Genomic DNA, 26,400 nt, shown 5'->3' with positions numbered 1-26,400 from the left:
GACCCCAGCAAGTCAATCGAGCCTCCTTCCCTGGGAATCTGGCGCGGGGCCGAGAAAGAAGGCAGTCTCTCCAGCGACTTGGAAACTCTGAGGCAGCCATCTTTTGCCCACCTTGTCCGCAGAGCAGCAGAGAGAGTTGGTCTGCTGAGGATGTAGGAAAGCAGAGATCAAATGACAAAGAGAGGGTCTTCAAGGCATTCTACTCTGCGGTTCCAGGCTTTCTTAAGACTGGCTACGTTCCTGCTCTCGAAGTTTACAAAGCATCCCCATGGTTGTAAAACAAATTCCCCATTTTTGCAGGTTGGGTCCAGGGTTCCTGCTACAATCCTGAATCTCTGCACACACCCCTGTGTTCTGCAGCAACAGCAACTTCTGGCCTTCATTCTGGGTTTCCTTGTTGATTCTCAGGGAGACTCAAATCAAACGAAACTCTAAAATCTACTGGGCTTTGGAAACTGGTGTGTGCACTGGGCCACAGGATCATCTGACACCATTCAGAGAGAGAGGTAGAAAGACGGCAGGGCATGTTGAGCCAGGTGGAACGGGCTGTGTATATCCTTTGAGGGAACCATTCAAGGCTGAGGGAGGAGAGCTCCGGCTCACCAGGAAGTTTATTCCGTCGTCTTCTCCATGAGTATATTGAAGCCCTCCGGAGATATCAAAGAGGGTAGCTGCTCCAAAGAACTCACCACGAGGAAGACATATGTGCAATTTCCAGAACTAGGGAAAGTATTCAGATTCAGCCAAATGTCTGTAACTTCCCTATGAGGAGCCACACAACCACATGTGGAGTTTTCCAGGATCAAGAATGTAAAGCCAGGAGTTAATATAACTGATGCTTCTTTGAGGAATCAGACTGAGAAGGCCCTTCTTGCAAGGACCAGCCCAGGCCTAAATCAGACAGACCTTCGCTCCCTCCGACACTTAACGTTGGGCGAGTTATGTCACCTCTTTGATCCTCATCTGTAAAGTGGGGGGAAAATAATGCCTCCCTCCAAGGGTTGTGGGAAGATTAAATGAGACATGCCCGTAAAGCATGGGAAAGAACACCCGGCTCACAGCGAGGGTGCAGGGAATCTCAGCCATGATCATCATGGTGATTGCTGCCATCTGTGTACGGATCGTGGCTCTTAATCTCGTGTTCTCAGTTTCCCAGAAGGCCACAGAGATGATGATGCTGTAACAACAATAACCGTAATAAGAATAGCAGCTAACATTTATTGAGGGCTTATTATTCAGGCCCTGGAGAGACTTTCAGCATGTTCAGAAGCCAGATATAAATCAATCTTTTAGTCGTCATGGGAAATACTAGCTAATAAAAATGTCAAGCCCTTTGCTTTGGGCTGTCTTTATACCAGCTCAGAGTGGTCTAGCTGATCACCTTGGGCCAGTCAGAAGCCAGCAGCGGTACCTTTGTGTGTTTGGTTAATAAGAAAAAGTATTATTCTGTAGTAAATAAAATCTGGTAAGAAAAGAAATTCCAAAACATCTCAGCGATGGGAGGAAAATGATAAAGGGCCCCCATTAGTGAAAAAGCCTGGGACCCAGTGCTAACCCAGAGCGGCTCCAGGAAGCGGCCTCATTCACGCACTGCTCAGGGAACTTTAATTCCTGACCCGACTGGTTCACCTGTCGCCCCCTCCCCCATGAAGAACAGCACACAGAAAGCACAGGCACATGCATGTTCATGGCAAGGGAACCCACTGTCTTTCTAGACAATTAATGATCTCTGAAGCAGAAGCAACCTTTTCACCGGTGTTACTCTCTCTTTCCTGAAACTGGCACCCGTGCTCTGCAGTGCTGGTGCGGCTCGGGGTCGGAGGATGGCTCTGCGGGTCGGTGGCAGGGAGGCCCCACCTCTCTTTCCTCTTCCTCCTTTATCTGCTGGCGGAGCTGGTGGAAGGAGAGGCCTCACCACCTCATGATTTGAAGCATGTTTCCAAGGACTTCTTCTAGAGTCTCCCCATTCTTCCTCGTGAGATGGCAATATTCTGCAGACCAAGAATCCAGTTGTTCACGTGCCACCATTCACTGAACTCCACCAAAGCAACGTTCTGAATGGTACAGTTAACGTGAGACCACAAGTGACAAGTCCTCTGTATTCACTCACCTTCACACCTTCATTCATTCAACAAGCATTTACTGAGCTCGTTCCAAGAGCTGAACTGGCGATGGGACAGTTGTTCCAAGCGTTTTGCATCCTGAACTACACACTGGTCACCAGAGTTTGAACCAGTGATCTAACAGGTGCCAGCAGAAAGATTCTATTTTGTAACTACATACTGAGAGCCTAATGTGTGCACGGAGCTGGGCTGGATGGTCAGGTGGCAAGGATTAATAAGACAAGGTTCCTGACCTTGACAAGGTCACAGCCTTTAAAAAGAAATAACTCTGCTACAGTTATTCATAATACTCTGTGATAAGTGCTACAAGACTGTATGAACCAGACAGGCCTAGAAGGAATGATTTAATTCAGCCAAAGAAGGTATTCCAGATGAAGGGACATTTGAGCTGGGTTTTGAAGGTTGATAGGTGTTCACAGGCTCAAAAAGAGGGAAAGGGCATCTCAAGTAGAGGGAAACACATGAACAAAGGTAGGGAGGTTTGAAGCTAGGAAGTTTAGTTTGTGAAGGGACTCAAAAGCCAGGCTAGGGAACTCAGGGACCAACTGCAGGGATGGGACAGGGGTGACAATGTGATCAAGTTCATATTATAGAAGAAGACTCACTCAGGGAGGTTCTGGGGAGGATGGAGTTAGAGAAAGAGATTCGAGACAGGAAGGTGCTAAAGATGTTCCCATGACGCCCCATCCTTCCTCAATGAGCACCATCGATAAAAATGGGGCCAAACCAAGCAGGAAGAATATGTCTGCCAATCCCTGAATGAGGAAATGCTTTGTAAGGAAAAGAAAACATGTGGAGTCTGGAAGCTCTACATCAGGAGTGGCAAAATGGGTCAAAATTGGCCCTTGGGCTTGTTTTATTTGGCCTGAACAAAGTTTTTTTTCAGTTTGAATTAGGAGCCAGAAATGTGATGCTCTAGGATACAGCATTTTAACGAGAGGGAATAGCAGCAAGTGCAAAGGCCCTGAGACAGGAATAAGTTTGACATGTTTGAGAGACGGCATGGAGGCCAGGGTCGCGGGAGTCCCAGGGCAGGAGGGGACAGATCTAGTTAGAGGCAGGCAGGGGCTAGATCATGCAAAGTCTCAGAGACCACGGCAAGGAGCTCAGATTTTATTCTAAAGGGGAAGGGAGAAAGTGGAGGGTTTAAGTGGTGGTGGTGGCCTGACTTACATTTATGAGTCTCACCCTGACTGCCCAGAAGAGGCTGCCCAAGAGCAAGGGTGGGAACAGGGAGGCTCCTTAAGAGCTGAGAGTCCACGCGAGGGATGATGGTGGCTTGAACGGTGGCAGCTAGGCCAGAGATGGTGAGGAGTGGACGGGGATCTATTTTGGAGGTGGGGCCCCGCAAGCCTTGCTGGAGGATTGGCTGTCAGCAGCCCAGCCCTAGGCCAGATGGCAGGCTGGGGGAGGGGAGCATGTGGCAGCTGCCTTGGACAATCCCCCTCTGTCCTACTGCATCAGAGGGATGGGTGGCTGCGTGGGGTAGGGACCTGGGCAGAGGCGGAAAGGCCAAGGCCAAGTCTCAGGCTGTCATTGTCTATGGCCAGGGCTGGGCCCAGAACCCACTGGAAGCGAGTGGGGCACTGGGAAGAGCCAGAGGCGGGGAGGGGGAGCAGCGGGCCGGGAGGGGGCCGCTCCCTCCCGTGACGCTGTGCACACTCCTGCTTTGTTTGGCTCCCGTTCTGTAATTACAGAAATTACAGAGCCTTGCTTCAGACTGCAATCACTCTACTCCCTTTTATTTCTTTTTGAAACTCTGCGGTTCAAGAAAAAAAATTAATATTGGGTTTGGCAGCATGCCGAGCGGAAACATAATACAGTTTATTCTCTCCTTTAGGGAGAAACGCTAGGCTCAGTCCATTGGACAAGGCTTTATTGAGCGTCTGTTGTGCACCCAGACCCACGCCAGCTCCTGCCAAGGGAGAAGAGCCAGCATTTATTGAGCGCCTGTTGTGTGCCAGGCACTTCACAGGTGTTACGTCATCCAGTCCTCCTCCCACCTCTAGAAGCCAAGGGCTATTTCACCCATCTGACAGATGAGGAAACTAAGGCTTGCCAGCCTGAGGCTGCTGTAAAGGAGTCTCACGCGGCTCAGTGATTCAGAGCCTCGCTACTCAAAGTGTGGTTCTCCGTGGGCAGCAACAGCATCACTGGCAGCCTGTTAGAAATGCAGAGTCCTAGGCCCCACTCCAGACCCACAGAATCAGAAGCTGCACTTTAACAAGGTCCCAGGGATTCAGGTGCACACGGCAGCTTCAGAGGCTGTAGGTTATGGGTGACCCTGATTATTTCATGGAGCTTGATTCAAATCCCTGCGTGACCAGGGGCTAGATATTTAGCTTGCTTGAGCCTCAGTTTCCTTGCCTGCAAATATGGACCCTTATACTTCATAGGATTGTTGTGAAACTCTGAAGTGAGATAATGCATGGAATGAGGCCAGGGAAAGCAGAGGGCCTGGCACACAGGAAGCACTCAATAAATAGCAGCTCAGATTGCCATTCAAAGAGATGAATGGCCACGGAAGTGCTTTGTAATCGAAAAACGCCATACAAATGTGAGGACCAATTAATAGCTGATGATCCGGTGCAGAAGGGTAGAGGGAGGGTGGATTGTGCAGGTGGAGGGCAGGTGCTGTGGGCAGCCCTTGCCACGGATTGCCCTGGAGGTCAGCGACGGCTCCCTGGAGAAGGTGCTCTGATGGAGAAGGGGCAGCTGGAGAGGATCTCCAAGGCCTCAGGGCTTAGGCCTCAGAGGCCTGAGCCCAGTCTGGGGGTGAGGAGTCAACCTTTGCCAGTGTGCAAGCTGCAGGCAAAACGGATGGCTGCAGGTCCAGGAGTTAGGCTCTCATCCTTGGACCAGTGGGGCTTGGGGCCAGGACCAAGGCAGCCTCCTTCCTGGTTCAAGTCTGTTCCATGCCACATGGGTACATCTGGCCTATAGCAACAGTCTACAGATGGAAAAAAAGGCCCAGAAAGGGCTGGTGGCTGGTCCAAGGTCACATAGCACATGAGTCATATGACCCTTACAGACCCCCACCACCCCAAATCTCAGCCCCCTGCACACTCTTACTTGAGATATGAAGGAAAGAAGCTTCACATCTAGGTGCAACCCCCCACCCCCTTCAACAAACCTGAGAGGTCATCTGCAGCCCCAGGCGCATTTCCCAGTATTAAGTGTTGAATGCCTCTTCTCTGCAACATCCCAGTGTGACTTTCATGTAAATTACATATTTTCTCAAACTGTTTTGACAGGAAATGTGGCCAATGGTCACCACTTTACACAGGTCCAGGGCTAGATTTAGATTTTCTAGCCCTTGGCCTGGCCCAGCAAGTGCTAAATACAGTGAAGCTAAAATGATTATTCGTCCCATTTTGCAGATAATGGTACTGGGGCTCAGAGAGGTCAAACAACCTGCCCAAGGTCACACAGGATTTAGCCCAGGCCCTCTGCTCACCTACCACCTGCCTCCCAGACACTGGCCTGGGTGAAACTCTCTGAAGCGTCTGCCTGCTGGGTTCTGGGGAGGAAGAGAGGTGACAGCATGGAAAGGGGTTTGCCTGGTCCCACAGCCCTCGACAGACGATGAAACCAAGGTGCAAGCCCTTCCCCTCGGCCTGCAGCCTTGGAGAGCCTGGAAGTCTGGTTTTCTACGGTGCCCCCCAAACCAGAATGTACGAGAAGGTTAGAGGGCACCCCACACCAACAACCAGAGTGAGAAAAAAATCAGCTTTATAACAGCTGGAGGCTTCCTGGACTCATTCAAAGGTGAAATAAGTCATGCTGCTCTTTCCTCTGCGGCTGCACACAGGAAAAAGTGCCCAACTTTTCATTAACAAAAAGGAAAGAGAAAGGAGAGCTCAGAGTACGAGAAAGAAGTCAGCTGAGTGCTTAACTAACAATGCCAGGGCCTGCTCTAAATGCTTTATGGATAGTAAACGGCCATTCTCACCCCTCTCTCACATTTTACTGATGGGTAAACCAAGGCAGAGGGAGGGAAAGGGAATTGCCAAAGGTCTCCCAGCTAGGAACATGCGGGGCCAGGACTGGAACCCAGGCAGCTGGGCTCCTGTGTCCACACTCAACCACTGTCTCTAGAGGGGTGCCTGCGGAACCCCTGAGCCCCACCTTTAGGGCGTGGGAGAATGGTAATTCCCTCCAGGGCAAACCCCCAAGGGCAAGGCCTGCTGTTCTTCATAGGAAACCCAAGAGAGGCTGCTGACACTACATCCTCTGAGGTCTGGCTTCGTGAAGGGCTAACTGGTCCCCATGGTCATACTGGGCAAACCCTGCAGGGGTCCTGGGAGCCAACAAGACGTCACGTGGGATCCAGGCTGAGCAGCTCTCACCAGGCCCCTGGGGCGGGGGCCCTAATGAGAGTCCCCCAGGAGACAGCCAGCCCCAGGGGTGGCGATCCCCTCCGGGAGTCCCCAGCTGTCCTCCACCTGCAGACACGGCCTGTGCTTGCAGCAGGGAGAGGGCCTTTCTAGGGCCCAGGAGAGGAGGAAGCACAGTTAGCTTGAGACTCTGGAGTCTGCAGACCCCGGTCTGAATGCTCACTCCACACACTACCAGCTGTGTGATCTTGAGCCAGGCCCTTTCCCTCTCCGTGCCTGGGTTCCCTTCCGTGTGAGAGGAGAGGAGCCAGACTCGGCCGGCAGCATCCTCCTGACTCCCATCCTCGTTCTCATCTCAGCCCCCCTGCCTCGCTCACACAATCAGCGGTTTGCTAACATCTGTCTGGCCCCTAATTGTCCACAGTGCCCGACCGAGCACCTCGCTTTGTCGAGGTAATTTTCAATCCGATCCGACCTGCATCCGCCTCGCACCTCCAGGGAGCCAGGTCCCACGCTGGGTGCAGAGGGGTCGTCTGAGTCTGCCGCCACTGAGCGCTGGGGACAGCTGGGTGATGGGCCGCGTGGATAACCAACATCCACGCGGCAAGTTCTTCCATGGCCCAGATAAAGGGGGCCTGGGTTCAGGCAAGAGACTGGGAGATGATGGCATTTGGGCTGGTGGGAAGGGGACAGAAATGGGGACATTCTTTTCGTAATCACAGCTAGAGAAGCAGGACTAGAATCCTTGCTCCTAACCACAAGCCTAACTGCTTCTGGTCCATCTCAGGCAGAGAGGATGGGGGAAAAGCATAATGATTTTAGAGACAGTGAGGAGGCTGGCTTGGTTGGATAGAATCTGGGGTCATTTAGGGAGCATGGCTGGGGAGGTGGCAGTAGCAGCAAAGGGCTCCGAATGCAGGAAAAGGGGGTGCACTGTGTCCTGTAATAAGAAGAGTGATCACGCCAAAGGTTTATTCAGTGCTTACTCTGTTCAGTGCATCTCACAGATGCTCGTATTTAATTCTCACAGATACGGAGACTGAGGCTCAGAGGACAGCACCTTGCCCACGGTCTCAGATCTGGACATAATAGCTCAACTCCGAAGCCGATGCTTTTAATTGCCCCTCCCCACGGTGAGCACTGGGAAGGGGGGAGCTTGGGGACCTTGGAGCCTTTGAAGGTGGAGAGATTTGATCTGATGGTGATTTGGCAAGAACCCGTCAGCTGTGTATGTGGCGGAGACAGGGATGGAAGGACAGTGCCTGAGCTGGGACTGTGGGGGGGGGGGCATGGGGAAGGCCCAGTCCCTCTACACAACTTGGCTCCTATCCTGATGCGTAACTAATTCTTCTGTCCTATCTCCCCAGCTCCCCTGTCCCCTCTGTACCAATGGGACCTGGGTCTTCAACTTGCTCTGCTTCCCCCACAGCAGCTCACACGGTGCCAGACGCACACGTGCTCTCCCGAGTCCCACCCTGGTGGCAGGGGACGTTGTTATTACAAGTCCTCGAGAAATGTCTCCTTCGGAGGAGGTGGCACCTATCTCCAAAGCAGTGGTGTGCCGGTAAGCTTTAACAAAGGTCTCTCCGGAAAGCAAGCGACAGGCCCGATTGGGGGCGTCTACTGATTCCTGTGGTGCCCATGTTCCCACCAAAGTCTGGTCAGGGTCCACCATGAGGTCACAGGGTCAGAAAGAGATGAGCAAACTCAGCAAGCCTCACAGGCTCTTGACTGCTTCCTGTAAGGAAAGTCTTGGACATCAAAAATGAGAGACAGAAGGAGAGAGGGAGACTGGCAGGGAGCAGCAGAGTGATGGCGAGAAGGGGCAGGAGGTAGAGGGGAGGAAAGAGAAAAAGGAAGAAAGGAAGAAAAGAAGGAAGGAAGGGAGGGAGGGAGGAAGGAGAGAAGGAAGGAGACGCAGGTGTGCTGTTGATTTCCTCTGTGCTGCACTAGGCTCTGCTCTGTGATCTCACAGAACCTGCCCAAGACCCCAAGGACAGAGGGAGCCTATGTCTCAGAAACCTCCGGCAGAGCCCAAGGCCTCCCCTCCCCCCAGCTCCCTCCAGCCTTCCTAACTGGCTGTGCCAGGGCAGGCTCCAGCACCCCTGAGAACCACCCAGGGGCACAAGGGGACCCGCAGTGGAAGAGCCAAGGCTGCCGGTGGTCTGCAAGGGAGTCTCTCTTCCTCTCTTCCTCCCTTCCTCTGCCCGGTGTGGGGAATTCTGGAGAATTCTGCTCCAGGGGACGCCTCTGAAAAGACCCTGCTCCACCAGCCAGAAAGGATTAATTCAGATCAGGAAATAAGAGTGTCAGGATGCCCACCCAGCATTCTTTCACTTTGCTCTTTGCCTTTTAAGACACACTTGTAAGAAAACCAGGGGGTTAAATAACCATTCTCTCCTGTTCAAGATGTTCTTCAAGGACTCTGAAGGGCATTAGGATTAAGGCCCTTTAAGAACTCAGATTTGGGAAAAAGAAAAACATAATACTGTAGGGACTGGCTGAACTAAATGGTGATCTGTAACAAGCCATGGGCAGACGCGCAGCTGGAATGGACAGCTGAGTCCGTGTCACGGAACGGTACTTTGGTGACGGTGGCCCTGGGCAGCTCCACGGTCCCTTACCAAGCGTCCACACCCGGGACTCCCTTTTCTCCTCTCGACAGCTCCGCAGCCTTTATCGGCCGCATTCTGGAGATGCACACACCGAAGCCCCAAAGACAAACTGTCCGGACTAAGATCACACAAAGTCACAATGAGAACCACCAGGGATGTCAGACTGATGGCCTGCGGGCCAAATGGGTCCCACACGTGTGTGTGGTGGCGTGCTTTGGGGAGGGGGAGTAGGTATGTGTTTTCCAGCTTTCTACAAGTCCCACCATGACTGTCACCTTGTTCCTGACCTCTTTACTCATTTCTTTGACCTGCATGGCCCCCCATGGCCTTTGAGTTTGCAATCCTAATACATAGCGAGCAGTCCAGTCACTCCAGAAAGCTCTTTTCTCAAAGCGGTAGAAGAAGGGGTTACTGTTGCCCCTTCCCTAGGAAATATGCAAAATTTGGGGGGTGGTTAAAAAAGCGAGGTCAGCAATATGAGTTTATATTTGGGAAACAACAAATCCTATTGTTCTTTTAATACAGCTCAGTTAGATTTAAAAAAATGTTGAGAGACATTGCTTCAGAATATTTTGCAAGAATGAGGAGGGTGTGTATTTTCAGAGTCGAATAAGGGTCAGATTCCTGGGTCTCAAACATTTCCTACAAGAGAAAGCTAATTTTGTTTTTAAAAGACTCAAGTGAATGCTCACTTTAGCCAACACATCTGTTCTTGATTCATTCACCAAGCTTTCTAAAGGAATCTTTATAGCATGAATCCCCACTTCTTTGTCAAGCGAAAAATCCCATGTAGTGAGAAGCACCTATCCATTTGGGAAAGTGAGATTTTTATTAAGTAAATGTTCTTAAGTCCCACGAACAATGAAGAAATTCATGAGTAACTTCCACTTGAGAAGTCAAGGGTACTCAGAGGCTTATTTGTCATGAGCCAAGACAGAATAGGGCAGTGGTTAACGGCACTGGCCCTGAGGTCAAGAAAACGTGGTTTTGAGTCTCAGTTCGGATGCTGCGTGACTACAAAACCTCTCTAAGACAGAGGTGATGATATCTACTTTCACGGCCACTGTGAGAATTACATGGGAGACTGTGTAAAGTGGTTCATACAGAGCCTGGTACATAGTAATTGCTTGTTACCTGGCAGAAATTGTAATAAATCACCTGATTAGGGCTAGTGTTATTATTTTTTAAGATAGCTATGGGAAAAAAGTCCTGGGCAGAACGCCACACTTATCTTAACGCACAGGCAACCGATAAAAGGGAATGGTTGAGCCACTGGCAGATGCCAATCACATCAAATTCTCAGAGCAAACTGCTCATTAAACACGGTCCCTGAAGTGGTCATGGGTACCTATCCCTGTAATTAGCACGTTTGCTCAAATCTCGTTAAATGTCAACCGTCTTCATCTGTCCACAGAATGAATCTCCCCGACTCTCTCCCGCCGGCCGACGATGGAGGGGTCAGAATCTGGGGGGCTTGGGCTCACTGCTTTCCATGCACCCTGCCATCCAGCCTCAGGAGCAGCAGCGAACAAACGACGCTCCCTCTCCAGGAATCCAGGAACAGGTTGCTACTCTGGGGGTGGATCTGCTCAGACAGGTTTGTGACATTCCCTCTCCAGGAATCCAGGAACAGGTTGCTACTCTGGGGGTGGATCTGCTCAGACAGGTTTGTGGTAACAAACAAAACGGTTGCTTGCCTCTAAGTAAGCAGGATCCCAGCTCTCACCACTGCTTTGGAAACAGCCAAACGCCTGAGTCCAGCACCCCCTTTCTGCTTCCAAAATGGAGTGGGGTTGTCTGCCAGCTTGCATCCCATCTTTGCCAGCATGCAAATGATGTACTTTGGGGTTTCTTGGGGTGTTAACCCCATGATCCCCAACCCCCAACTAGGGAAGTGAATATATTGCACCAGCAGTTTGGGATAGAGAAATGAAGAGTGTGGGTGAGAGTATTTATTTTCCACAGGGCTGCAGCGCAGGGTCATGTGGATAGCCGGCATAGAGCAAACACGGTTTCCCCCGATGTGGTTTGCAAATAGGCTTTTGGGGACAGTACATTTAAAGTGAGGTACACCAATCATGCCTTACAAAGACAAAATATTTATTTATATTTTTGGTGATGGGGACTGTTCATTTGTTCTGCTGATATTCACTAGCCTGGAATGAGGATCCCTGTTATTTATTGCTCTTGCACTTGTTTTAGCCAATTTTACTCTTCCAACACCACATCTTACAAGCTGATACATGGTTGGGAGCAGACCCTTCTCCAAGCCTCTTCTCTTTGGTTAATAACAGTGACTGTTGGTGCTCAGCAGTGGGGCTTGATGCTCTTCCTACCTTACCTTATTTGTTCTCATAACAATCATAAGAAGTAGGTCTGTTATTACCCATTTTACAGATGAGGACACTGAGGCCCAGAGAAGTGAAGTGACTTGCCCTGGGTCACACAGCTAGGATACGGGAGGGCGGGCTTTGACTTTGGACTTACTGTTTCCCATTCCTCTTGGGCTGGAATTGTTGCTCCTGGCCCACCAGAATCTTCATGTTTGAGACTCTTCTCAACAGTCTTTCGAGAGGTCCACGTGCTCCGAGTACACTGTGTCCCCAACTGCCCTCCTGCTCGCTGTGCCCCCTTACGGGCCCTCCGTAGCCTAGACTCCCTGCAGCCATTGGAGGTTTGGACCCCAGCTCTATCTCTTGCCCGGGTATGTGACCTGGGTGAAGTCACTTCCCCCCTCTGCACCTCACTGTGCACCTCTATGAAGTGAAGGAAATTATGCCTTTCTGCGAGGTTGTAGCAAGGATGCTTCCAGACAAAGCAAGTTTCCCCACAGCTGCCCTCACTACCAGCCTCTTTCTTGGGGAAGCTCAAGCCCTAGACACAGTCCCCTCCACTCACTCGCTCGCTCTAGCAGCTCCTGAATCAGCATTCAACACACATCACTCTGCCTTGTGCAACGCCATTATCTCCTGAGGACACAGGCTCCGTTGCCATGGCAACCAGAGTCCTTCCAACAACTCTATTTAATGATTTCTCAGCAGCAGAGCCGGGCTGGCTTGGGGCAGGGGAAAGAGTACGGGGTTAGGGGTTAGGAGCTCTGGGTCCCAGCACCTGCAGGCCTTAGACCCCCTCCTCTCTAGGCCTCAGTTTACCCATCTGTAACAGAGGTGTCTGAAATGGGTGGCTTTTGTGACTTTCTCTGGCCTAGAAAAACCTGAGAAACAGATTTCGAGGTCCAGGAAGCAGGAGGCAGGGAACCAGAGTTACTGAAGAGGATTGAAGGTTTGAGTGACATTTTAAATCCACAAGAAGAACCAAAAGCTGCCTCTGGTGACCACGCTCTCTCCTGCTGAGTTGCCTCTAAAATGTCACTTTTCAGACATTCCTGCAATCTCTGTGACCTGCCACGATCAGAGCTAGGGTTGGTTCAGAGACGAAGTTTTGACTACAGCCATCACAGCCCTCGCTGCACCCAATTTGCAGATGTGCAAACTGAGGCTCAGGGAGGGCAAAGGGGTCCATGGGCACCAGCAACTAAAAAGTCCAGCTCCCGGAAAGGCGGGAAGGGTGGTGCCTAGGGAAGTGAGACAGTCCCCTGCCTGTCCCTCTGCTCCATTCAGCCCACGGCTGGTTTTGCTCTGGCCCCCACTTGTGTGGCCTCTTAAGGAGGCCACTTCAGGAGCCATGTAGACAATCACAAGCAAGAGCTAAGCACCTGCTATGCGTCCCCAACTATTCTGGGCACCAGAGACACCAGAAGACACGGCATTCCTGCTCCTGGTTTATCTCCATGACCCACAGTAGGGCCCAGTACACAGTAGGTGCTCAAAGTTTTATTTGGTCCAGTTGTTGGCCCACATCTGCCTCTGACCCCCCAGAGGCCTCTAAGAAAATCTCCCAGAGCAGCTACCGATGTCCCAGCTCCAAGGAGCGGCTGCGGACCCCATGCTGGGGAGGGGGCCAGTGCGAACGAGGCTTTGTGACTCCTGGCTGGCTCCCGGGTTCGGAGGGGGCGGTTCTGCCTTGGCGCAGGCTGATGGCACCGCTTTTAGGCACAGCCGTGGCCAGCCCAGTGGCACTATTTAACTCCTCCCGGGCTGGCGTTTTCGTTTAATACCCGCGGCATAATTAACAGTGCTGCATCTGCTCTGTCATTAGTGGCATTCACTGCCATTTGAAGAAACGGCTCTTAGTTTCCCAGTCATTAGTCTCAGGGACGCTATTATGGGGAAATGGAGGAGGAAGTGGGGCATGCACCCCCCTTTACCCGCTTGGAGAGCTGGCGCCGGGCGCAGGGAGCAGCCAATCGACGTGTCCAGTCCAAACCCCTTGGCTTTATGGACTGAGAAAGCGACGCCCAGATTAGGGAAGGACCCGGCCCACTGTCCCCCAGGCTAATGGGCAGCCCGCATAGGAGGCAGCTATCCCACCACTTCCTGGGGTCTGCAAGCCCAGGCCTCGCGTCTCCCAGCACCTGTCAGTCAGGGGGGCAACCCAGGCAACCACAAGAGTGCCCTGGGCTCAGTGTCCTACTGAGGATCCTGGGACATGGCTTGTAAAGTGCTGGGCTCAGTGCCTGCATCAAAGTCAGAACTCAAAACTGGGGCCTGTACGCATCTGATGACTTGGTATCACAGTGCTGAAACGACCTGTTAGGAGCGTACATGCAATACAGTGAGTGCATTCAAATTCCTTCAGTAAAAAATAAATAAATAAATAAATTCCTTCGGTAAGACTGCTTCTTCTCCATCCCCAAGCCCACTTTAAAAAAAAAAAAAAAATCATAGGTGGGTCCTTGACCTCAAGCTCCGGAAACAGCCACCATGAGCGCTGAGAGGCTCGGGCGGCGGCGAGGGCTGGACGCAGGTTGGAGAGCACACAGCGCATGGGAAGCGGCGGCCTCTGGCTGTGGTCACTTTTGACTACGCTCTCACTCAGGTAGTCTCCAGAGGCAGCGGGTGGCGTGGGAAGGCACAGGGGGCTGGCATCAGCAAGTCCTGGGTTTGAACTCTGCTGTGTACCCCGGGGGGAGTGATTCCACCTCCCTCAGCCTCAGGGTCCTCCTCCGGCCCATGGGGACAGCAACACTGATCCCCTAGCACTGTCCTCACCAGCCTCGGGCGGCCCACGACTGATGCCTGGGAGGTGCTCCTGCCCCAGTGGTCAGGGCTGGGCTGGCCACGCAGCCAGGGGACATGTCAGACCCTCAAGTGTCCCTGCCACCCCCAGAAGGAAGCCCCCAGACCTCGTGATATTCCACAGTCCTCAGCATGGGCAGCAGTCCACGGGCAGACGGGAAGGGGGCACGGGCCAGGGTGAGTGGTATGCATCCCATGCCCCCATCCCTTCCCTTCCCTCTTGGGTGGGCAAGACTCCAAGCCACAAAGCGGGTCCCAAACCACCCGAGGCTCACATACAAACACTTGCCCACACCTTTCCTGGTTACCAAGGCCCTTGATCTTTCTAGATGATCTCACAGGACCCCTGGTGTTCATTTTCATCTAAATCCATCTAGATACGCACACGTGTGCGTGTGCCCGAGCATCTGAAAGCAACCATCCTTCCTTTCCCCTGGCGCTGCCACCGCTGGGGTGCCCTGGCCAGATGAGCACACTTCAGACCCCAAACTGGATGCGACGGAGGACATGTGAGCTGCTGGCCAGAGCTCAGGGGAGGCTAGACTAAGATCAGGGACCCTGTCCTTCAAACCTCACGCTGTGCCTTTCCACACTATCTGGCAGTCTTGACCCCGGTGCTGTGTTCTGCCTCCTACAAATCGAGGTTCCTCTGGGTTCCTTCCAAGGGGCTACCTGGTGAATTCGGATTCGGGCTAAGGAAAGGTGATTCCCCTCAACTGGGAAACCAGAGGTCAGGGGTGAGGGTGTTCAGGGCTTGCAGAGCCCCTGTTTCCCCACCCAAAAGGTGGAGATAATAATAGTAGTAGTAATAATAATAATATTGCTTTCACCTGGAGCTCCCAGGGCTAATGCAAACTTCAATGGAAAGCATTTTGTGAAATTCTCCTTAAGCGTTAAGTGTGTGTGTATTTCACGTGTGTGCAAAGAGGCCTCATTTGAGTCAAGGTCATTCTGATTTGGGCTTTTTGAGAAAAGTCACTTACAGAAGATGTCTCTTTTTGTTTGACAGAGGACTCTTCTCCAGGATATCAGGGACCATATTTTCTTCCCCTGGCATACTTCATACAGGAGCAAAAGAAAGAACAGTCACAAGAGCTTTTTTTTTTTTTTTTTTTGTAAACTGTGTTGTTCTGATGACTGGGAGAATTGTTATCAGCACTAAGTTCCAGAAAACTGCAATACTGATACCAAATGTCATTTCTCACCTTCTTGTGACTGCTGCCTTCTCCCTGCACAGAACCTCCTTACCAAACAATAAGGCCATGAAAGCAACCTGCTGTCAATGTCTTTCGGGGCATCTTTGACCTTGAATGTCCCTCTGGTCAGAACTCAGTTATCTCCAGAGTTGGCATGCGACACCAATCTTGCAGACACTGGGCAGCTGACAGGTGGGCAGAGCTGCAGGTCACTGTCCGAAGCAGCCACTAACTCCTGCATCCTCCAGGCTGACCTGCATGCCAGGATCCCATCCAGCCCTGGAAGCTGGGAGCCCCTTTTGTAGCCAAGAGGGCCCCTGGCACCCTAATGTGGCCCGTTCCACCTAGCTGCACACCCCCTGCTTGCACAGGGCTCCAGCCAATCGCTCTGCAAGGCCTGGCCTCCTTGTAATTTCCAATTTGTGAAAAATGTAAAAATAGAAGGCCATTCGCTGCAGGCAGCTCTCATCAAATCGGATGCCACTTTCGTGTCATGTCAGATCATGGTACACAGAGCTGATGGCTTCCTCGGCTGCTCTCAATGGCTTCCAGAGCAGCAAGAGGGTGGTGACAAACTGGGGGGCACCGAGAGTAAGGGCAAGGTGGCTGGCTGCACAACATCAACACCCGCTTTAAATGAATCTAAAGCATAGGTCATGAATGTGCTGTACAGGGGGGCACCTGAGTGCAAATCCAGCAGAGGGATTAGCAACTGAGGGACACTGGGTACAAATTCATCTCTCTGCCTCAACCTCCCCAGCTAGCAAACAGCAGCTATCACGCTACTGGCCTCCTGAGCTGTGGCAAAGCTCAATTGATGGAACGAACTGGGAAGTGCTTTCTATTGCACAGCTCCTTAAACAGGTCATCGTGGTCCTTGCCAAGTGAGCAAGGCCAGGGCCTTTTCCGTGGCAGGGGTGTCAGCACGATGTGACCGCCTCTGGGCTCCAGGGCCATTTCCTAGGCCAGCGATCTTGCAGCAGGTGCCTAAACCTCTCTCTTCCTCAGTTTCCTCATCTGTACAGGGACAACTCCACTACGTAGCTCACGGGGTTTTGTGAAAATTAAATGCAATACTAGCAGGAAGGCACACAGCACACTCCCTGGCAGATCACCAACTTGCAATAACTCTTAGTTATAACTGTTATTGATGATATTATCATTGGAACAACATTTAGTGGGTTTTTCTTTCCTGTTTATGACTGAATCCAAGTCTGTGCTGAAATATCACAGCTTGCATTCACAGCTACAGTCTATGCCAGGCAACCCTATCTCCGCTATTAGCCAGCTTGCCGCTGACTCTCACCCCCTTCCCCTGCTCTGGAGGCCCTCAGGTGAGCTCGGAGTGAAGATGCTGGACATTCGTAAAGCTCACAGAGGCACATTTTCTGGGAAGCCCTATTTTGGGGTCCACATCGGGCCTCCCAGCCTTTCTCCGTCTCAAGTACCACCCTGTTTCCCACCACCTTCCAGCGACCTGCAGAGAATGGGGTAAAGGTGGCAGAAAGGCCCCTCGGTGCTGGGGCCATTGGGGGAGCTGGTGCCGAGGAATGCCACAGAGCAGTGGATGAACAGCTGATGATCTCCTCGCTGAGGGCGGGTGGGGGCGGGGGGGGGGCGGCGGGGGGCGGCGGTAGGTTGTGGCTGCAGCTCTTTGCAATTGTTGTCGATTCAAGGTTGTTTTTATCGTGGCAGGTGTGCTCTGCCCACCGTCCAGGCAACTTGGCCCGGTTGAGTGGAAGGGGCGGTTCTGACACGGGCAAAGTCAGGCCGGTTGATACATCTCTGTTTCCATCTGGGGAGCAGGGGGATTAAGAGTCTCTAAGTGGGTTTGGCCTTGAGGTGTGGCTGAGCTGGAGAGGGCTTAGGTGATCAAAGGGAAGGAAGTGCTAGGCACGCCTCAGGCCAGGTGACTCAGGCACCCCACCTGCTCCCAAGGACAAAGGGGATGGACTTTAGGATACAGGGGCCTGGAGGCGACAGCAAGGCTTAATCAACCGGGGGTGATGCTCAGCCTGTGATCCATACCCCACAAGAGAGGGACAAAACGACATCTCCAAATTCCAAGCGGCTTGGGATGTCTCTACCTCAGCTACTGAGCTCACAGCCAAGCGTAGGAACAGCGTCTTTATGTGAAGGCAAGAAGCCGCCTGACACTGTGCTTTATTTAAGGTTGCTCTTAGCATATGCTGGGAAGGCAAGGGAGCAGCCACTGCTCAGACGGCAGTCCGGAGGGGCCTCACTGTCAGTCATCAAATCCTGACCATCGCCCCAGCACCTCAGTTTATGGAGGTGAAAACCAAGGCCCAGAGACCCATCAAGGGGGCAAAGCGTTGGCCTGGAAGTCAGAAGAGTGGGGTTCAAATCTCAGCCCTGCCTCCTCCTGGCTGTGTGACCTTGGGCAAGTCACTTTCCCTCTCTGTACTGCAGTTTCCTCACCTCTGAAGGTGGGGATTAGAATAGTACCTGCTGCACAAGGTTACTGTAGGAATTATAAGCTGGATACATTGGCAGCTTTCAATACTGCATTCCTACCTTCCCATGCAGATGAGAACTTGCCCAAGGTCACCTGCAGAAAATGGCAGCAGCCCAGCTCCAAGCCAATCCTTCTAGGGCTCATTCCTGGCCGAGGTCTCAGAGGCTGTATTTTGTAGCCTTCCTGCTCAGTGACACAGGGAGGTCCATGCTAGGCTGTCCTCACCTTCCATCTATGTAGGCTTTATTGTAAGACATTTACTGAGTGCCTGCTGGGTGCTGGGCCACGCGCAAACACATTCATAGCACTTGGAGCTCCTGGTTGCCATGCATATGAAATCCAGGGAAAGACAGATCTATTGTGCTTCATTCAGCTTTGAGGGACTTGCTCTTTCCTTTACCCTCTGAGTTGCCTCCTCCTTGGCCTCTAGACGCCCCTCCCAGCCCCATCCTGAGTTCCTAGGGGACCCAGTTCTCACTGAGCCTCCAGCCTGGACTAAAGGGTAGAACATCAGCAGAGATGGTTCCCTCTTCTCTCCCTCAGCGGCCGCCTCTCTACTGTAATTCTTAGGGATCGCCCCACTCTCTAGATGCTCTGGCAGACAAGCTGGGCTGCGTCCCACTGCCTGGGACTCACTGTTTGTCCTCTGAGGACTGGCCACTGAGCCAGCGCTTGGCTAGAGAGAGAGCGCTTTCTTTGTTTGCCGCCTGCCTGACAATTTCTTTCTGAGGCTCAAGGGAGGCTCAGCCATTTTGCCCCATTGCTGGGGGGGGGGGGTCCCTCTCACTTCTCCAGGGACTTGTATCATCCTCTGTGTGCGGGGAGGAGGGGGAGGGAGGGTCTGAGGCTGCTCTGACCAGGACCAGAGCAGGGGCTGGGTCAACGCTTCCCAGAGAGAGCATTCCAAGGAGAAAGAGAGAGTACAGATGCTTGTTGTTCCCACTGGCCTCCTTTGTTCTAGAATTTGGGAGTTGGGGTACCTTTTCACACTCCCTTATGAATGCATTTCCCCCAAAGTTCCCAAAGAGAGAATCTAAGCAATACCCAGCACCCAACACCCCCTCTCTTGCCAAACACCCACCTTGCCTGTCACAGATAAAGGTTGACCCCAAAGTCCACTCACTTAGTCTGACACAGTCTCTGATTTGGGGGTGTCACCGAAGCTCAGGAGCCATTTTATTCAGAGCCCCCAGTTCTTCACGAAGATGAGGCTGAGCTTCCTGGGAGAGGGAGAGAGCGCTCAAGCCCCACATCGGGAAGACACTAAGCATCATCACTGGGCCTTTAAAATCCCCATCTTCTCCTTGGGGTTCACATCTATTTGGGGAGTAGATTAGCTCAGAGCCTCAGGGCCGGGCAGCCAGGTCTGAGTTCCTTGTCCAAAAAGCAGGCTATGCTAGAACACGGCATCTGTGGGTGCCAGCCGTGGGGACGTGTGGGTACAAAGGGACCACGCATGAAGACCCGCTGATAACTGCCCCCGGGCAACCTCGGGGAGCAGGGTCGTCCCTTCTTCCAATCCTCGGAAAGTAAATGCCAGGATGTAAGGCAAGAAGCTGAGAATGGTCCCTGCGTAGCAAGGAGACACAGTCCTCAAACCCTCTGAGGGACCCCCCTCACCCCACATTCCTCGGGGAAAGGCGTGGGGAGAGCGCGTCGCGAGCTTCAGTGCGAAAGCTCAAGCCCAAGCTGTGGTGTGCTTTCTAGCCAACATTTCTTGACAGCTTAAGCTGCCCTAGGACAGAAAGGAGGTGTCCCATTCTCAAGTCTCCTGGTCCCCAGAGCCCGAAGAGAACAGAAGAGGGGCACAGCTCGACCTCGGCGCAGCTGACCCCAGACGGAGAAGTGGCGCACGACTAGCCAAACGTTATCATTCTTTCCCGGGTCCCCCGCCATCCCCTGGGGATGAACGCGGCGCTTCGACGGCTCCAGCAGAATTCAACACCAGCTGGGGGTCCAAGGGGCCCGCGACCAGGAAAAGGCAGGAGATTCTAGCGACCCTCGTGCGAGTTCCCCCGGTCCCCTACGCGTCCCATGGGGATGGCCGGGGTGCGCCTCGACTGTCGGAGCGGCACCTCACGCTCCTTCCTGTGGCCCGAGGCCGGGCGAGGCGCCGGGGCTGCAAACTCGGCGTGGCCGACCCCATCCCGCCCGGCCCGCGGCGGCGGCTCTGGGCGACCGTCCGCTCTGTCCAGCCGTCCCGGACTTTGCGCCCCGCGTCCCGAAGCCGGCAGCCCCTTCCTACCTGCGGCCGGGGCTGCGCTGCCCGCGGCGGGCGCTGCGCGGGCAGCTCGGCCGCTCCGGTGCGCTCCGGACGCGGGGCCGCTCCCGCCTCGGGCCGCGCTGCGCTCCCCGGCTCCTCGGTGCCTCAGCTCCGCGTTTCTCGCCCGCTATCTCGCCGCTTGCTCAGTCTTCCGAGGGCGGGCGGAGAGACACGGGGAAGAGAGGGGCGGGCAGTGCGGGGGGCGGGGCGCGGCGGGAGGCGGGGCGGAGGGAGCGCGGCGGGGGCGGGGCGGGGGCGGGGAGGGGGTGGGGCCGGGGCTCCGGAGCCCGCCCCGCCCGGGGATGGGGGCTGCCGCGACCCCCCGCCAGCCGCGCGCCCCGTTCCCGCGGCTTCTTCGGCGTCCCTTCACCCCACTCCCTTCCACTCCTCGTCTTCTCTCCTTGTCTCTCCCGTTTCCCGCTTCCAGTTCTTCGCTCTCCATCTCCCCTCCCTCCCCCCTTTTCTCTCCTTTTCTTCTCTCTCTTCTCTTCCCCGCCCCATCCGCCTCGCCCGCTCCCCTCTCCCCTTTCTCCTCTCTCTCTCTCCTTCCTTCGCCTTTCGTCTGGTGGCCTCTTCCCTGCCTTGGCCCGTCTGTCTGGGTCTCTGCGTCTCAGTCCTTTTCAACATGGATTTCCCTCTTGGCTTTTCTCTCTCCAGCCTTGCCGGTCTGCTTCTGTTGGTCTTTTTTGTTTCTCTTTCTCTGTTTCACCCTCTTCTCTCTCTGTAGGTCACAAGGCCCCCTCAGTGTGGGGCTCCTGCCCCCTCTCTGCTCCCCTGCCTGTTACACAGGGAACAGTTTCTGAGCTGAAGCAACAAGGCTTTTGATCCCAGGCAGGATGTGTGCATATGGCGGGGAGGGGCGGGTTGGTGAGGACTCCCTGTCTGCTGCCAGGGGGTGGTGGTGGAGACACAAGTGGCTATGCGTGTGGATGGACAGATGGATAAACAGATGGTTAAAAAGAGAAACACAGCCTGCAACAACCCCCAGGGATGGCAGCAGAACACCCCCTCCCCCTCACCCCCCGCCCCATCCCCCAGGTACCCTCCTCCTTCCAGTTCTTGAGATTTGAGGGATTGTCCCAGAGAAGGCTCTCTCCCAGCCAATGCTCACCCAGTACCAGAGGACTCCCTCCCTATCCCTTGCCAAGTCCTGACCCCTGACTCCTTTCACAAAGACTCCTGGTAATGGGGCCATGACTGCCCTTCCATCTGGGTTCCCCAAGGACTCACAGAAAGGATCCCTTCTCTCTACCCGTGACCTACTCTTTGCCTCCTCTCTCTGTCCCCAGGGCTGGCATTTGCCCATAGACTTGCCATCCCCCACCCCACATTGCCCGCCTATCATCCATCCTGGGTCCCACAACACACAGTGCTCCCCAAGGTGACCCTGACTGCTCCTGTCTCTTTCCCACACTCTCACCCACAAGCATGGAATCTTGATATCTTCCTTGACCCATCCATTCCTCCCCTCTACTGGTCACCACCTGGAGACACCATGGTGAACAAGACAGGCCACAGACCCCAAGGTGGTCCTGGTCCGGTGTGGGAGACAGGCTTCTGTCAAATAACCACACAGGCCCAGAGTGACAAGCTCTGCCAGGAGCACACATTTCAGGCGATCCAGTCCAGCTTGGGATGGTTGGGAAAGGTTTCCTCAAGGAAGTGCCATTTGAGCTGATGGCCAAAGGATGAATAGATGCTATCTGGATGGAGATGCGGGGCACAGATTTGAGCAAGGGTATGAGGGTAGCAAATATGGAAGCTATTTTTTCTTGCCTGACATTCATTTCAGCTTGTTCAGGCGATAGCACCTCAGTTTTGATTTGGGGAACTTCCCCTTCTCCACTCACGTTCATATGGTTGGGTGGAGTTCCCTCCTTTCAGGGGTGGGCATGTGACCCAGGCACAGCCAGAGCACATCACCCTGATCTCAGTGGGAAGAACGTGTGACATATACTGCGTTGATGAGAACTCTTCCTGGGACTTTTGCTAAAACTACTGTCAAACACAAGTTTGATCTCCACCACGGTTCCTAAGCCTGGAACTGCTGGCAGCCGGCTTTGTCACTCCATGAACAGATCATATCTGAAAATGAAGCCGACACAGAGGAAGGCGGAACTGAGAGACGGAGAATGGACAGAGTCCTGGTGAGTATTGTTTGAGTCCCTGGACTCAGCCGTGCCTGAAGGCAGTTTCATTATTTCAATCTCATTAAGTTCCTTTTTTGTCACTTACGCAAGTTTGAGTTCAGTTTATGTTGATTAAAACCAAAATAGTGCAATGAATCCAGTTTTGGATTGAGAAATAGGAAGCATTACTGATGTAAACGAATTATAGTAACCATTTCAACTCCCCTTTCTTCCTTCAAGTCTCCTCGATAATCTCACTTACAATCATCTCTCTTTTTTCTGTATTCCTATTCAGAAGTTAATTCCCCTCTATTTTCATTGCTCTAAATGTGTTTTGCAGGAGCTTCCCTGGTGGCGCAGTGGTTAAGAATCTGCCTGCCAATGCAGGGGACACGGGTTCAAGCCCTGGTCTGGGAAGATCCCACATGCTGCGGAGCAACTAAGCCCGTGCGCCGCAACTACTGAGCCTGCGCTCTAGAGCCTGCAAGCCACAACTACTGAAGCCCGTGCGCCTAGAGCCCGTGCTCTGCAACAAGAGAGGCCACTGCAATTGGAAGCCCGCGCATGGCAACAAAGAGTAGCCCCCGCTCGCCGCAACCAGAGAAAGCCCGCGTGCAGCAACGAAGACCCAACGCACCTAAAAATAAATTAAATAAATAAAATTTTTAAAAAATGTGTTTTGCCTACATACAAAAGCAAAGTCTGGCTGTCAGGTCAGTTTCATAGACCGACCGTCTACTGCTTGAATTATCTCCATAACATCCCCTGTTCCCCGCTCCCCTCCCCGCCCGCCCATGACTGTCTAGCATCTGTCTGCACATCTCCAGTGATGGGAAACTCATTATTCCACCACGCGGATGGTTTCAAACAACAAACTCTTATCTCACTGGTGTTCCAAGGACTGTCTCCTGTGAAGTGGGGAACTTCAGATAAGGGACCCTATACTACAAAGTTGAGATGTCTGATGCACCGTCCCTATGCCCTTCCTAAAAGCCCGGTTAAAGTCTTCCAGAGAACTCACATGCATCCCTCGTGGGCTAGAGAGATGGGTTCTGTTAGCAGAGTTCCCAAAACGCGGGCTGGCAACCATTGGTGGTAGCTAGGATAATTTTCAGTGAGGTGGAATAACTTGGTGCACAAAAGCTCTTCCATATTCATCTCCCTGTAACATCCTTGTGATTTCTGCCCATGGGCAAGTCTCAGGTTGGGGTAATTTGTCTTTAACACCTCTCACGGTACTGAGCCATCCCATTTTAACTAAGAGCGATGAGCCCTAGGACTGTAGCCCTGGTAGACACCAATATCTAGTTAGAATTGAACACATTGCTCATCTGTCCTTGTATCTATTTTAGTGGAGACCTATTTCTGGCAAGTGATACTGATCTTCTAGTTACAGTGTGATGTACAGTTTCCTTTTCAGATACATTTATTTAATCTAAAAAAGGAAAATACTTAAGTAAATAAAAATAGACACAATGCACAGATTTTTGCAAAACTCTCGTGGCTGGTTTGCAAGTGACTAAAGTTTGCGTAGCCTAATTTAGAGAAACATTTCACCCATGTGTTCGTTCACTCAACAAATGTTCATTGAGCACCTCTGAGACGAGATACGGGGGAGGACTCGACAAAGAGACAACACAGCTGATAGGAGATTCCATTAAAGAGGGCAAGGCCTGACCATGGAAGGTTTAATCACCACATGGAAGAACTGGATTTGACCTTGTGGGGCACTGGGGAGCCACTGAATGTGCTGGAGCAGAAACAGTAAGGCAGGATTTAAGATTGTTGAGACTGGCCAGGTATGCAAGGTGGATTGAAGGGGAGAAGATTGGAAGCCGGGAGACCAGTAGGGGGCTGCTGTAATATTGGAGGCGTGACATGAGGGGGACTGGCACCTAACAGTGGGCACTCAATAAATGGTTGAAACTATTATTGTTAATATTATTGCTGTAGTCCCCTCCCTTCCCTTGACTTGGGGTAGTTCAATGAGTCATAGACTTACAGGGCATCAGACTGGAGACGGCCCTGAGATATTACCTAGTCGAGTACCTTTATTTTAGAAATGCGTAAATTGAGGCCTGGAGAGACACAGTGAGTTGCCTGCAAGCACCTGGCTACCTGGTAGCAGAGCCAGGAAGGTGATGACTGCTAGCTGTATTTTGGAGCACTGCTGTGTGCTAATCACTGACCCATGGGGAAACAGAGAGTCACTGGCCCAAAGTCACACAGTAGAAGAGGAGCAGAGCTGGGATCCCAAATGAAGCCTGGCCATCTCCAAAGGTGGCACCCTGGGCCATGAAGTTCATTAATCTCGCCCCTGCACCCCCAGGCAACCTCTCGTCAGGCCACAGGTGATGCTGTGGGAAGAGACCTGATTTTGCGAGGGGCAGGGGGGGTTCGGGATGTCCAGATCTGTCATCAGTCCTCTGTGTGTCCTTGGGCAAGTCCCTTTCCCTCTCTGAGGCCCAGTTTCCTCACTTTCAAATTAAAGAGATTTCACTTCCCTTCTGACATCCCAAGTCCTCAGGCTGCTGGGTAAGGGGCTCAGGAGGAAGGCCACACCTGAGTCTGCTCCCCACACCTTGCCCAGGCCTCCTGTGCCGAACCCTTCAGCTGCTCCTAGCAGACTCTGTTTCCACAGACAACACAATTCCATCATCCAGCTTGTCCAAAATTCTAGTAACACTGACAAGCCTCCCTTCGACCTAAGAAAATATCCCCTGTAGGGAAACAGGGCTTCGTGTTTTGTTTTCAGAAGGGATGCTATTACCTTAACCGCACCCCCTCCATACCAGAAATTCCCCCATTAGCAAAAGAGCCACCACATTAATGTGTGTAACCACTTGAAAAACCACAATAAACCTCGCGGGGGATAATAGGACATAATATCATTTTGTTATCCTGTCCATGAGTCACGCTGGGGCAGATCCTTGGCAGCGGCCTTGTTGCTGAATGTTCAAATATTTGTGCATGTCATACCATGCTGGGCTCAATCCTGCAACACCCTGACAGACTGCCACTTCCAAAGAGGCAACCCCCCACAAGATGGGGAGCAGGCTGTTCTCAGTGCAGACAGGGCCTGTCCCAAGGAGATGGCCCGATAAACATTTCTCCACAGCGTACAGTTTGTGGGTAATGTGTAGGCTTTGGAGCTAGACAGACCTTAGCCAAGTGACCTCACCTTCCTGGTCCTCAGTTTCCTCATCTATAGGATGGGAATAATAATAATAGTTATAGCTTCTACCTGACAGCATTGCTGGGAGAAAGCCAGCTCATGTTCTGGTGCGTGGTAAATGCTCAAGTACTCTTATTATTCAGGGGCCATTTGCAATCTGCTCTACCCCCGAGTCAATAAGATTCTAATTGAGGATTGAAGGCAATCTCAAATGCCACCACCTCCAAGAATCTTGTCTGGCTTTTGCCCAACTGCATATGATTTCTTCATGCCTCCAATTCCCACACAGATCTCGTTCCTGCTTCCCTTTAAAGGTACTCAGCACTCTCCCTTCAATGGGGGCACAGACTGCTGTTCCTTGGAGCCCTGCACACAATAGGGGCTCAATATTCACTGACACTTTGTATCTGCTCCCAGGGCAGAGAGCCCAGGGCTATTGGGTTCCTTCCACACTCATTGCCAACATCCAGATATATGAGACTACTTTCAGTGCTCCTCAAGGGTCCCAACCTCTGGGCCTTTACATATGCTGTTCCCTCTGCCAGGAACACTGTTCCCTTATCCTCTTCTCTAGTGGACTTACCTTTACTCTGCAGGTTTTGGCTTGGATGCCAGTGGGATGACTCCTGCCCTCATGGCCCGGCCCCGTTCCCTGGTTGGATTCATCTGCACGTTTCCCCATCATAGAAATGCACACACTGAGTTGTTTAACTCCTGGTTTCATCCCCTCTCTCTCTCTGGACTGTAAGCTCTGCGAGGTCAGGAATGGGTACACAGCCCAGTGCTTGGCACACAGGAAGTGCTCACTAAATATCTGTTGAAGAGAGAAATGCACACATGAAAACCATGGGCTCACGTCTCACTCATGTGGCAGGTTCTTGAGGACCTGCCCGTTGGCCCCTCGGATAGACAGGGTGTGAGAAGGGCTCGGAGTTCTGAGAATTCTGA

At 52.6% G+C, this 26,400-nt stretch overlaps 1 protein-coding gene across 2 annotated transcripts in view; it reads right to left on the bottom strand.

Annotated features, from left to right (window-relative positions):
- SLC6A11 (solute carrier family 6 member 11) overlaps positions 1–26,400 on the bottom strand; it is a 193,319-nt gene that overhangs the window by 2,603 nt on the left and 164,316 nt on the right. For both annotated transcript variants that reach the window (XR_014251414.1, XR_014251415.1), the window contains one exon: positions 26,036–26,266. The gene's annotated coding sequence lies outside the window, so the exon portion shown is untranslated. The remainder of the gene's footprint in view (positions 1–26,035; positions 26,267–26,400) is intronic.

Source organism: Balaenoptera physalus (assembly GCF_965194825.1).
Source record: "Balaenoptera physalus genome assembly, chromosome: 11".
In the NCBI taxonomy this organism is placed as follows: Eukaryota; Metazoa; Chordata; class Mammalia; order Artiodactyla; family Balaenopteridae; genus Balaenoptera; species Balaenoptera physalus.
The sequence above is the reverse complement of the archived record's forward strand: the minus strand, read 5'-3'. Positions and strand labels throughout refer to the sequence as shown.